This window comes from Tamandua tetradactyla, chromosome 17, assembly GCF_023851605.1.
Source record: "Tamandua tetradactyla isolate mTamTet1 chromosome 17, mTamTet1.pri, whole genome shotgun sequence".
In the NCBI taxonomy this organism is placed as follows: Eukaryota; Metazoa; Chordata; class Mammalia; order Pilosa; family Myrmecophagidae; genus Tamandua; species Tamandua tetradactyla.
In genome coordinates, this window is record NC_135343.1 from 45,517,697 (window position 1) to 45,530,147 (window position 12,451).

The 12,451-nt window shown below is 47.2% G+C and overlaps 1 non-coding gene across 1 annotated transcript; it reads left to right on the forward strand.

Moving 5' to 3' along the window:
* The first annotated feature begins 10,867 nt into the window (after positions 1-10,867).
* Positions 10,868-10,938, forward strand: TRNAG-GCC (transfer RNA glycine (anticodon GCC)). The gene has a single exon. It is a non-coding gene; the product is annotated as a tRNA-Gly (tRNA).
* The last annotated feature ends 1,513 nt before the right edge of the window (positions 10,939-12,451 follow it).

A 12,451-nucleotide genomic window follows, 5' to 3' on the forward strand; every position in this document is an offset into this window, starting at 1 on the left:
GGCCAGGAGAGGGCCCTTGCCCGCCCCCCAGCCGCCGCAGTCCCCTGGACGGGGGGTGGCCCTTGGGAAAGAACATCCCTGCTTTCTCCTTTGCCCAAATGTGGAACAAGCCTCACCCCATACCTCATCTTATTAATCCCAGGTTCAGGGATTTGCCCCAGAGGAATTTTTTAAAAGAATAGGAGCTGCCCCCCAGCCTTCCCTGTCACAGCCATCAGACCCAGTCCTTTCCCGCCCACCCCGCACCCAACCCAGATGAAACAATCCGAAAAGGAACTTGCCGAAGGAGAAAACAGGATAGATACAGGGAACGCAGCTGAGAGGCTGTGTCCAAATTGACACTGCCTGGGAAAGAGTAGGCTGCCCGGTGACGAGGAGACACCGCCAGTGCCCCAAGCTGGCTGTGGCTGGCAGGGACACTGCCGCAGCGATGGCGTTTCCCCCAGGCCCGGGGAGCAAGAGCCCTTTATAGCCTGAAACCTGCCCTGGCACCGCCCACTGGGCGGTTGCAACAAGGCCTTGCAACTAGGGGAGTCGCTAGGAGCTGGGAGGGCATCCGTCTCTGGACCCCAGGGCCAGGCCCCTCGTACGAGGACCTGGGATTCCACCTCCCACCCCAGGCATTTCTCTCTCCGTCCTGGTACGTATATGAGACAGTGTCTGTGTGTGCGTGTGTGCATGTGTGCGTGTGTATGTGTGTGTGTGTGTGTGCATGTGCTCGTGCTTAAACGTCCATTCAAATACCTCAGATCTCTTTCCCCCATCCTCTTTCTCTGGCAGTAAGTTTTTGAAAGGATGGGAGAACAGCGTGTTTCTGCTCAGTTTATCGAATTACACTCAGTGACAAAGGACTGAAGTGCATTTTCTTGAAGGCTTGACAATTGGGATCCAGGAAGAAAAAAGAAAGGCATGACAGAGAACCCAGAGCTTTTGTCAAAGGTAAAGCACTGATATGAAAGGCAGGGGATGTGGTTGGGTGGCTCTAAGTGAATTCGCCTGCATGTTGTCTGGTGTTAAAAACTGCTTCCCCCACCCTCGACCCAAGCTCCAAAATTCCCAGATCCCAAAAATTGCAAGCTTGTTGATTTTTAAAAGGAACACTGTTCGTTTTCACAGGGGCTGAGTCAGGCAAGCTGGAGCACAGACTTCCCCCCCGGGCTGCCGAGCTCCCAGGTCCCCTTCCCAGCCACCCGCGTCAGGCTAGCCGCCTCAGGGAAGACAGTCCCCTCCATACCCCTCTAGCTCAGCCAGCTTCTCTTGAGGGGTAGGTTAGGACAGGGATCGGGGTGGATTTTCTCCCTGCCCACCAAAGCTCCATCCTATCTCTGCACTCCGAGGGTGGTTAGATGGAGAAGCCTGGCCTGGCAGGGCAGTTTGAGGCCTGAAGCAGAGTACATAGGGGGCATCGGGCAGCTTTTCCCAAACGTTTCCATTCTTAGGGGGCAGAGCGGGAGGGCAGCATCCTAAGTCACCAGCCTCAGATGCAGAAGAACAGGTCTGGGGTGGCGGGGAGCAGAGGGACGGGAATGTCCCCTCATCCAGAGCCCGGAGACAATGCCCGACCTAAGCCCACCTCCCACTCCACCATCCCATTCCCAGCTGGCTTTGGTTTGGAAGCTGCCTGGCAGCCCTGCCCAGAGCCCTGGGAGAGCAGCGCTAACCTGAGAACCTAGTTGGCAGAGCTCCCCACCCCCGAGGCCAAAATGCTACCATCGCTTCCTCTTGCATGAGGCCACGGCTCCTGGCTGATCCCTCTCGGAAGAAGGAGGTGGGGAGCAGAGCAGGCGGGCTGCATGGCAGCCTACCAGGCCATCTTTCATCTCTTTCCTCACACCTCCACCTCTGCCTCAGCTCCAAGCTGACCTGGGTGCCTCATGCCAAAACTTCAGCTCATTTCCTCCTCAGACCCTAGTGTGAATGGTCAAAGGTAAGGGGGACAGTCCCAAGTAAGAGTCCCCTGGCCCAAGTGTTCTGCTGGCCCAGCCTTTTCTAGCAGATTCCTGTGATCCCTCCAGGACTTCACCTGGTCCCCGCTGCCAGGGCCCGACCACTCTGGAGGCACCAAGAGGTTCTCGAGAAAACTTTAGAGCCTCTAATACATTCTCCCTATCAGCCCCACCCCCCCAACTAAACATCTCCCCTAAGTGCAGACCCTGTGCTTCCTGCTGGAGCTCAGCTCCAGTCCAAGCCCCCTGCTCCCCCACTCTGCACAGCATGATGGCCCAGAACCCCCTCTACAGGGGAAATGGGAGCACCTCTGTCTCTCCCTTCATTTTTCCCTCCATTGGTTCTCCTTTTCATTCTCCTGCTTTTCCAAAGCCATTCATTCTTCAGGCTTACAGATAGGCCGAGTGCTTAATACCTAAGAACAAGGACTCTGCAGTCGATTAGACCCAGGCTCAAAAACTCGCTCTGACCCTGAGTGGCCTGGGCGCTGTACTACAGCCGTCCAGCCTCTGGCGCGTCCCCAGCGTGGAGAATGGGCCGGAGGAGATGAGGGCTGAGGAAGGGGTTAGGACACTGTGATGAGAACTGAAGTAATACAATAGCAGTAACAATGATGATCACCACAACGAAATAATAATAGCTGCGGTTCCCATGCGCCGGGTACTTTTAGAGCACTTCATGCACGCTATGTTCATCTGTGCTCCACCGTAGCCCTCTGAGGTAGATGCTCCCATCCCCACCTCACAGGGGAGGAACCTGAGTTCCCAACTGGTGAAGCGCCTTGCCCGGGTGACTCCTGCAGCACTTCGGGGGTTAAATTTCATCTCCTCTGGAACTCAAGCCCAGCCCTCTGCATTACAGTCCCAGCTGTTAGCCCGCACACGAGACACTGAGCTGTACTCTTAGCAGCGAGAAGGGAGAAAAGTGGGTAGATATTAGAAATACTTCAAGCTAGAATTTTTAAAACCTGGACAGATTTGGCAATGGACTGAATGGGGGGTGGGGAGCGAGGGAGAAGCAGGCGTTTCAGGCTGGGTAGCTGAGCCAGAGAACTCTGGAGAGGACCAGGTTTGCCGGGAAAGAAGACGGGTGTGAGGGCCACTCCAGTGGCGCCGGCGGGCCGTGGGGCGCGGGGCCCGGAGCGCAGAGGCAGCCGTGGGTTGGACAGAGGCGCTGTGTGCATTCAGACAGCCGTGGGGGAGTGGGGCAGAGGAACCCGCGCAAGCAGGAAAGTGGGTCTAGGACAGACCCCCAGGAACACCAACAGTTAAGGTGCAAGTAGACGAAAAGGAATCTGGAAAAGAGGGACCTGTTCCTTATTCACAATACTCCCCCTAGTTAAGGTCATCTGAGAGGTTTGTTTCCCCTCAGCACTCAGAGGTCAGCAGTTTCAGCTCCTACCCAACGTAGGGACCCCTGCACACACTCACACTTACACTCACACTCACACTCACCCCATCTGACCTTAGAATCCCATTGGGAGGATTCTTTATCCAGCTGTCTCTTAAGGGGTTAATCTGAGCGTCTTACATTTGTGTATAAAACATCTACTGCACTGAAGACTTCCACCTCCTTGTGCGGTGGCACATGCACCCTTTGGAGCACCTCTTGAGTGGGGGTGGGTCTAGTCATTCTCCAGGATGAGATTATGGACTCAGAATCTGCCCAGGCTGCAGCCTCTCCAGCAGCGGCGAGCTCCCACACTTACCTGTGTCCCGCATCAGCCTGTGACTTTCCGGGGGCCACAGCCGGGCTCTGTCGCCTTCCCTAATCACAAAGCTGAGAATGGGGAGTGTGAGGATCCCGTGAGATCAGGGAGAAAGGCCGAAACCGAATAGATGGAGTCCAGGCAATGTATAGAGAGAAGTAGACTCCCTTGCCCGCGGTGTGAGAGCCCATGCGGCGAAGGGGGCGGCAAGGGTGCAGAGAAGGATTTGCAGGTGGAGGCCAGTTGGCCTGGATGGGCCCGGGAGAGGCAGGAAGAAAAGGGCGGGGCATATGTGAGGGAGTGGGGGGGGAGGACCAGAAAGGGGCTTAGTGAGGTCCCTACCTGGTCACGCCAGTTGTCGCTGCTGCAGCTCACCAAATCTCCAGCAAAGACTCTGCAGACAGCCCTGGGCTAGGAATGCTCTGAGGCATGGCCCTCAAGAGCAAGTGGCAACTGTGGATAAGATACCTGGCAAAACTAACAAATGGAGACCAAATGGCCACGGGAAAATTCCCAATGCTTCCTCTACTGGATGTGAGCACGCATTTAGGTTCTCTTGACACCCCCACTGCACGGGCGCACGCTCACAGATCTTCCACATTCTCTGGTCCATGCTCCGCACGCCCAAACCCCTGCCGTTCTCTGTGAGCTGGTTCAGGGCCCAAGCCTCAGGGTCCCGGAGCCCTTGGCCAGCAGAAGGAAGACCCCCCCGCTGTTAGCAGCACTCTTGGTACCCAGGAGAGCAGGGTTGGCTTGGCCTGCTGTGAAGGGCCACTGCACAAGAGTGTGGGTGGCCTGAGGACGGCTTGCTGGGGCAGGGACAGGCTGGGCTTTTCAGAGGCTGTGCTAATAGCAAAAAGGACCCTGCCTGGCCCTCAGCCCGGGTCCCAGGCACGGCTTCCCCCTCTGCTCAGCACCTGCACTCCCACGCCAGCACCCAGCTCAGATGGGCCCTGGTCAGTCTGCGAGAAGCAAGAGTAACGACTGTAGGACGGGCAGCTCCAAGCTCAGAGCACACAAGCTGGTGGCTAGAGCTCTGCGTTCCAAGGACTTCCTCCATCCGTCACACCCCGTCTCTCCCTCTGCATCCCAGGCACCACGCGGCAGCTGCAGCTAGTGGGGACTCCCTGTCCACAGCTCCAGGGGAGTCCGCAGAGGAGCACCTTGGGCCCGAGGTCCCTGCCAGCCTGGCGCACTGCCAGCCGAACCAGCGCAGGCCAAGGGTCGGTGGAATGAGCACAGGCCATGGGGCCACGTCTTGTGTCGCCACAGATCACACGTCTGGTCTTGACCTAGTCACTTCATCTCTCTGACATTCGATTTTCTTGTAAAAATAGGGAGAATAATTCTGGACTTAATGAGAAATTAGCAGTTATAAGGGTTTTTTTGTTGTTGTTTAATGCAAGCACAATACTTGGCACTGTGCCAAATTTGGTGGGGCTGAAGTTTTGGGGCCCCTCGCTTTTATAGGCTCCTTCTAAATCCCTAAGAGGGGATTCCTATTTTGTGTTTTCTTGAAGAGGTTCCCTCCGCACCCCCCCTCCGCCCACCCAGGTCATAGAAGCTTTAGATTTCAGGAATCCCGGCCCGAAAGGTAGTTTTCTCGCGACTCCCACCTCACCCATTCTCGAGCCCCTCCAAATCTCTTCCAGGCCCCCAGCCTGGCAGGGCAGAGCCAAAATGAGCCCGCAGCCAGGCCTCAGCGGGAGACGCAGGGCCCGGGTGAGGCTGGGGCGGGTTCCTGGGCCGGGCTTGGTGCCTCCTCCTCCCCGCCCTCCGCTTAGAGCAGTTAGCCCGACCCAGCAACGTGCTAAGTGCCCTCATTCCCTGGGGTTCACAGAGGCTGTGACAGACTCTGGGCACTTTGTCCCAGTCCTGGCAGGCGCTTTACTCCAAAAAGTAGGAACTCGCAGAGAAGCCAGTGCTAGGACTGTGCTAGGCAACCTAGGGGCTCAGGAATGGGCCTGCAGGAAAACAAAGGCAACTTGGCTGACTTCTAGCTTAGCACCCGTTTCCCTAAGGAGCCTGGGAGGGAGTGGGGACACAGGACTCCCTCCTCGGTGTCTGGGAGATGGATGGGGCTGATTTTTTTCCACGATTCCTCCCCATAAATCTGATTTGGCCCCTCATCTGTCTGGGCCAGTCTCCATGGAGGTGTGGTGTGGTGATGAATGGGCTGCCTGACTAATGTGACGGGGTGGCAGGGGCTTGGGGAGGGGCTCTGCTCTGATGGATGGGCCTCAGGAGGGCCTATTGCATTAGACACCCATAATGCAATCAGCAGAGCCATTATGAGACCAATTTGTTGCTCTTCCTCACCAGGGTGGGGCAGCAGGGCTGGAAGATTGAGGAGGATGTCAGGACTTCGGAGACACCTGGGGGGATTTCGGGAGGGGTTGGATCTCCCTGGTTCGTGGCTATTACTAGGAGGATAATATGAAGCCAGAGAAAGTGCAAGCTGGAAAGGGAAGCAAGAGGAAGTGAGGCCCAGCGACTGACCTGTCTATGGTCTCTTCTGGAACCAGAGAGAAGAACTGTAATTAGAACTTGAGTTTCCTTCTTTCTGTGTGAGGGGAGCCAGGGATGGAGGCGGGTGACGCCAGTGACTGTTTCTAGTCCAGAAGGCGGTGGGCTTCTGTGGATGCCTGCACTGGCCCCCAGTGCCACCCACTCCAGACCACCCAGTTTTGCTGTCCCACCTACCTCATATCTCTCACTTAAATGTCAAAGTCCCCTAAACACGACACTGTCTCCAATCTTTCGTATCCTCTAGGTCACCAAAGGGATCGGTTTAAACAAGATATTCTCTTTCTGCTTAAAAGCGATCAGCAGTGACCTGCTGTCCTCCCAACCAGGGCCCGTTGCCCCAGGCTGGCCTGCTAACTCCAGCCTCTCTCCCAGCTTCTCTGGGACCCCCTTCCAAGTCCCAGCCTCTCCCACGTCAGAGCACACCATGTACCTTTACACTTCTAGGTCTGTACTTGGGCCTCAGGGGCACAAAACTGATAACCTTACCCCTCAGTCCCTGGAAATTTCAGTCAGGGCGGGCTTCAGAACTCTTTTTTGCTTTTCCCTTTCAATCTCCACCCTACCCTCAACCCTCCCTCCCCTAGACCTCCACTCCACTGGGCTACTAAATGCCCCTGGTGACGTACATGTATCTTTGAAAACGTGCTGCCTTGTATGTACATGTAACTATGTCTGTTTGTACCTATGTACGTGTTTTTTTAAATCAACACAGATGATCTTGTCATTATAGATCTCTTTTTTTTTTTACTTAACACTGTTTTTGAGACTCTTCCTGTTGCTCTGTGTACTTCTAGTTTGCTACTTCTGACTGCTGCAAGATATTCCCAAATATCTGTCTACTGCATTTTACCCTATAACAGACGCCTAAATTGCCTCCGCTTCCTGTCACTACAAACAGTATGCAATGCATGTGGCTGTACATGTCCCCATGTGAGCCCACAGGGTCCCAGGGCATGTGCCTTCTTAAACTACGTTCTGCTGGGGACTCTCCAGAGAGACTGCCCGAGTCATACTCAGGGGCAGTGCCCAGAGGAGCTGGTCCTCTCTTAACCCCGCCCCCCAAAGTGCATTATTCCATTTTTTAATTTTGCCGAGTAAACTCTATTTTATCTTTCAAACTCAGTTCAGATAGCGTGTTCTTTTATGTAGCTTCTCAGTTTGTCACCCTTTCCTTGGTGTTCCAGCGTATTCTGTACATACCATCCTAACACTTATTTACCGTAGTTCACTCTTTCTTTCTCATGCCTACTCTACCACCTACCTTGGCGACTACAGCAGTGGTCTCTGTCACAGGGAACCCAGTGCAAGGGGAAAGGGGATGGATAGGTGGTAGCTGGAGAGTCAGGCAATTAAGAACATGCTCCTTTCTCTTGATAGATTGAAAAGATTCCAGGTATTGAAACTATGTATTATTATTTTTCCTTGGTCCTAGTGCCTATGCCCACAAAAAGTATTTTTCTGAATGAATCCTCTCTTATATGTTCTGGATATAAGCATTTATATCCCATTTCAAGCAACTTTAACCTTGCCATTTCTAGGTGTTTATTCCCTCCTGTTTATAACCAAGCCAGTATATCCCTGTGCCTAAAAAACTTTACCTTAACGCCAGTGAACCGTGGGGCTGACATTTCACAAAGGATGGACTGCAATGGGGAAAGCCTGGTCATTAGAATGAAAAAGATGCTGAGGGAACTCAATCTTTCTGGGCCTCAGCTTTCTGATCTGGATGCTGGAGGTGGGTGAGTTGTGAGGATTTTATTAAACCTTTTGACGGCCCTTTGTGTTCAGTCTCTCCCTACCCTTTTCTCCCTGAAGCTTCTATAGGATAACGTCCACACATGTCCAAAACTGAATTCCTCATCTTCTCGCAAACAAGCCTTTTGCTGGACCTTTTTGTTTCTAGCAACCCTGTTGTTTTCCCAGCAAACTAAGGCGACGTTAATTTAACACCTCTTATCTCCCTGGAATCCTTAGTCTGATTAGTTAATCCCAAGTCTATTAATGTACCTTCCGTGTTCAATCATGAACACAACCTACCCCTCTTCTCCACTCCCATTCCCGCTTTTCTCAGAGTAGAGGAATTGTCAGGGTAGGTGTTCTGGTTTGCTAGCTGCCGGAATGCAATATACCAGAAACGGAATGGCTTTTAAAAGGGAGAATTTAATAAGTTGCTGGTTTACAGTTCTAAGGCCGAGAAAATGTCCCAATTAAAACAAGTCTATAGAAATGTCCAATCAAAGGCATCCAGGGAAAGTTACCTTGGTTCAAGAAGGCCGATGAAGTTCAGGGTCTCTCTCTCAAGTGAGAAGGCACATGGCGAACACAGTCAGGGCTTCTCTCTCAGCTGGAAGGGCACATGGTGAATACAGCGTCATCTGCTAGCCTTCTCTCCTGGCTTCTGGTTTCATGAAGCTCCCCAGGAGGTGTTTGCCTTCTTCATCTCCAAAAGTTGCTGGCTTGTGGACTCTTTGCATCTCATGGCTACACCATTCTGCTCTCTCTGAATCTCTCATTCTCCAAAATATTTCCTCTTTTATAGGACTTCAGAAACTAATCAAGACCCACCCAAATGTGTGGAGACATGTCATCCCTTAATCCAGTTTAACAACCATTCTTGACTAAATCACATCAACCAGGGAGATGATCCAACCACAGTTTCAAACATACAGTATTGAATAGAGATTATTCTACCTTTATGAAATGGGATTTATGTTAAAACATGGCTTTTCTTAGGGGGCATGCTTCCTTTCAAACCAGCACAGTAGGTAAGAGTTTATTTAGAGACATTTTATGCAAAATTTAGTCTGCTAGTGACTTGTTTTCTCAGCTTACTTTCCACCCTATCTCCCTTCCCCATCCGAGCGCTTCTCTGATGGCTTACGGGAATCACAAGCCTTTCGCTACCTCCCCTTCTCCAGATGAAGTTAGTTTCACCTGTTAGGTCCAACTACAGTAAATCTTTGACACATCAAGACAAAGAAAAAAAAAATCTAAGGTTTTTCTTATTCCTCCTGAATAGCAAAAAAAAAAAAAAAAAAAAGTTTTAAAGGCAGCACAAAACAGTTATTGTACTAACAAATCTTACTTATGAATATTTATGGAAAAATCCTAAATCAAATACTACCAAAGTTCAGAATTCTATCAAAATAATAAAACAGCATGACCAAGTGGGGTTGAACCCATAAACAAAAGATATTTCAACATTAAGGACTTTACTATAGTAATGGTAAAGGGGGAAAAAATTGATTATTCTAATTGATACTGAAAAACTCATTTGATAAAATTCAACAATAATTTCTTATAAAAAATTGCAATAAGCTAGGAATAGAGGAAAACTCCCTTAACGTGATAAACCTAAAGCAAGTATCATAATTAACAATTAAACATTAAAAACACTTTAAGTAAGGAAAGAGACAAATTCTTACTATCACCACTACTATTCAACATTGTCTGGTTGTTCTAGCCACGTAAAAACAAAAAATTGGGAAATGTAAGAAGAAATCAAAAGTAATAAATATTAGAGATAGTTCTTTGACAATTTCCTCAACTTCTTTCATGATCATTGATCTTTGGGGTGCATTCTTACTCTTCCTGGGTAAAAATTTACCAAAATTGGTATTATGTTCTTTTCCAACTTTCTTTAGGTTTGCAGAATTATTTCCATAAAATTTTATAAAGTATCCCCAATATTATTTATATTTAAACTATTATTTACATTTCTTCAGGTCTGTGATTAATTTCATTTTCTGATCCCTAATTTTATTTAGGAATCTGACAAATACACTTTTTCACATTGTTTTTCCTTGATTGCGTTTGCCTATATCATCCCCTTCCTAATATTTAACACTTTGATTTAGAAAGGACTAGAAAATTGTTGTTATTTGCAGATATGACTGCCTACAATAGAAAATCCCAGAGAATCAACTATTATACCTAATAAAAGGTTGCAGTAACTTACTCAGATCTATGACAAATATATAATGCCCATATGTTGGCAATATCAAGCTTGAGGATGTTATTTAAAATATATAATATGGTTATGAATAATGTGTAAGACTTAGGGGAAGAAAACAAAAAACTTCATGAAAGACATAAAAGAAGACCTAAATAGAGACTTACTATATTGGGATGCCAATTTATCCAAAATTGAAGAAATTCAATTTAATCCCAATCAAAATACCCATGGAATTTTTAAAACGAAACTTCACAGAAAGCTGGAGGATAAAAACTGGGATTGTATAACTGAGTGAAATTTAGAGTGAACAATGATGTTGGTTAATTGTATAAATATAAGAAAGTTCTCACATGAACTAGAACAAACATCTGTCAATATTACAAGCTGTTAATAGGCTGTTAATATGGGGAAAATACAATTAATGTACACTAAGGTTTATAGTTAACAGTAACTTGTAATATTCTTTCATTAATTGTGACAAGGACACTCTACCAAAGTTAAATGTTAACAATAGGGGGATATAAAAGGTATGGAATTTTTTTTTTTTGGAAGGGATGAGAACGTTCTCAGATTGACTATAGTGGTGAATGCATAACCATGTGATTATACTAAGAGCCTTTGATTGTACATTTAGAATGGATTGTATGGTGTGTGAATAAAACTGTTAAAAAATGAAACTTTACAAATTAATTCTAAAACTCATTTGTAAGAATAAACAGACAGTGGGTGCAAGGGTAGTTCAGTGGTAGAATTCTCGCCTGCCATGCGGGAGACCCAGGTTCGATTCCTGGTCCATGCACTTCCCAACAAACAAACAAAAATTCAACAAATGGTGCTGCAATAATGAGATACTCACATAGAAAAATAATGAAATGTGACCCTGCCAAACAGCATACAAAAAATAATAAACAGACACAGAGCCAAGAAAATTTTGTAAAAGATCAATGGTAGAAAACGTCTCTTCTAGAAACCAGAACATGTTTTAAGGTTACAAAGATTATAATAGTCTCATATTGACAAATAGACCAGTGGAATAAAGAGTCTAGAAATAGACCCATACATTGCAAATCAGGGGAAAAATTATTGACTAATAATAATAATACGTATTTAGGACCTTCAGATAGCCATTTAAGGCCAAAATTAAAGGTTACATCTGCATATTTCATAGCTCAACAATAAAATCCAGATAGGATGAATATCTAAATATGAAAAAAACCTAAAATATTTTTACAAGATGGGGATGGAATAGATGGGAAAGTGTTTCTAGGCAAGATACAAAACTCAAGAGCCTACAGGAAAACTAACAGGTCTAACTACATTAAATTTTAAAATTCTGCATGATGAAAGCCACCCTAAACAAAGATTAAAAATAGGTGAAAGCAGGGGGATGGGTCAACAATTCTGAAACTGCATACTGGGGTTAAATAAATAAGTAAATGACTGGTAGGTGATGGTACCAGATTTCTCACTGTCAGAGAGGGAATTACAGAAAGACCACAATGATCCTCGTGGCACTGAATTGGAATTGAAGACATCAGTGTAAATCCATGTTTATACATCTGTACATATACATGTATGTTCGTATATACACACAGATACATAGATCCAGAAACCATTATTAATACAGAAGGGAAAAAATATTTGCATCACTAGATCCTGATAAGGTCTAATAAGTGTCTAGTATCCAAAACACATAAAAAATTTTTTATAACTCAACAGTAAAATGGCAAATAACTCAACATAAAAATGAGCAAAGGATTTGGATAGACATTTCTCCAAAGATGCTATACAAATAGCCAATGAAGCACATGAAAAGAGGCTGTACAGTCATTTGGGAGATGTAAATCAAAATCAAGAGGGCCTCCCCCATCTAGATGTTGGAGTGATATGTTTCAGGGCTCCACCCTTCCCTGCCTCCAACAAGAAGCTTTGAACAACAAGCAAGAACTGGCAAAGATATCTTTCTCAGGGTTTCAGAAACCAGTTAAAGGATTGCAGTAACAGAACAAGTGCTGAATCAAAACAAAAAAATGGCTTCTTAAAAGCAGTAGGAACATAGGACTGTATAATGCAAGCAGTGAACCTAATCAAACCTAATCTAGTATTCTAGTCTAGTCTATTATTCTAGTCTAGAATAACTCTATTCTGGTCTACAATAATTCTACGAAAAGTCTGGAATAAATTCTAGAAATATTCTTTCAGTTATTGTAACAAATGTACTTCACTAATGAAAGGCACTACTCATGGGGGGGCAGTGTATAGAAACTCTGTATTTTCTGCATAATTTTTTTGTAAACATTTCTTTAGTTTAA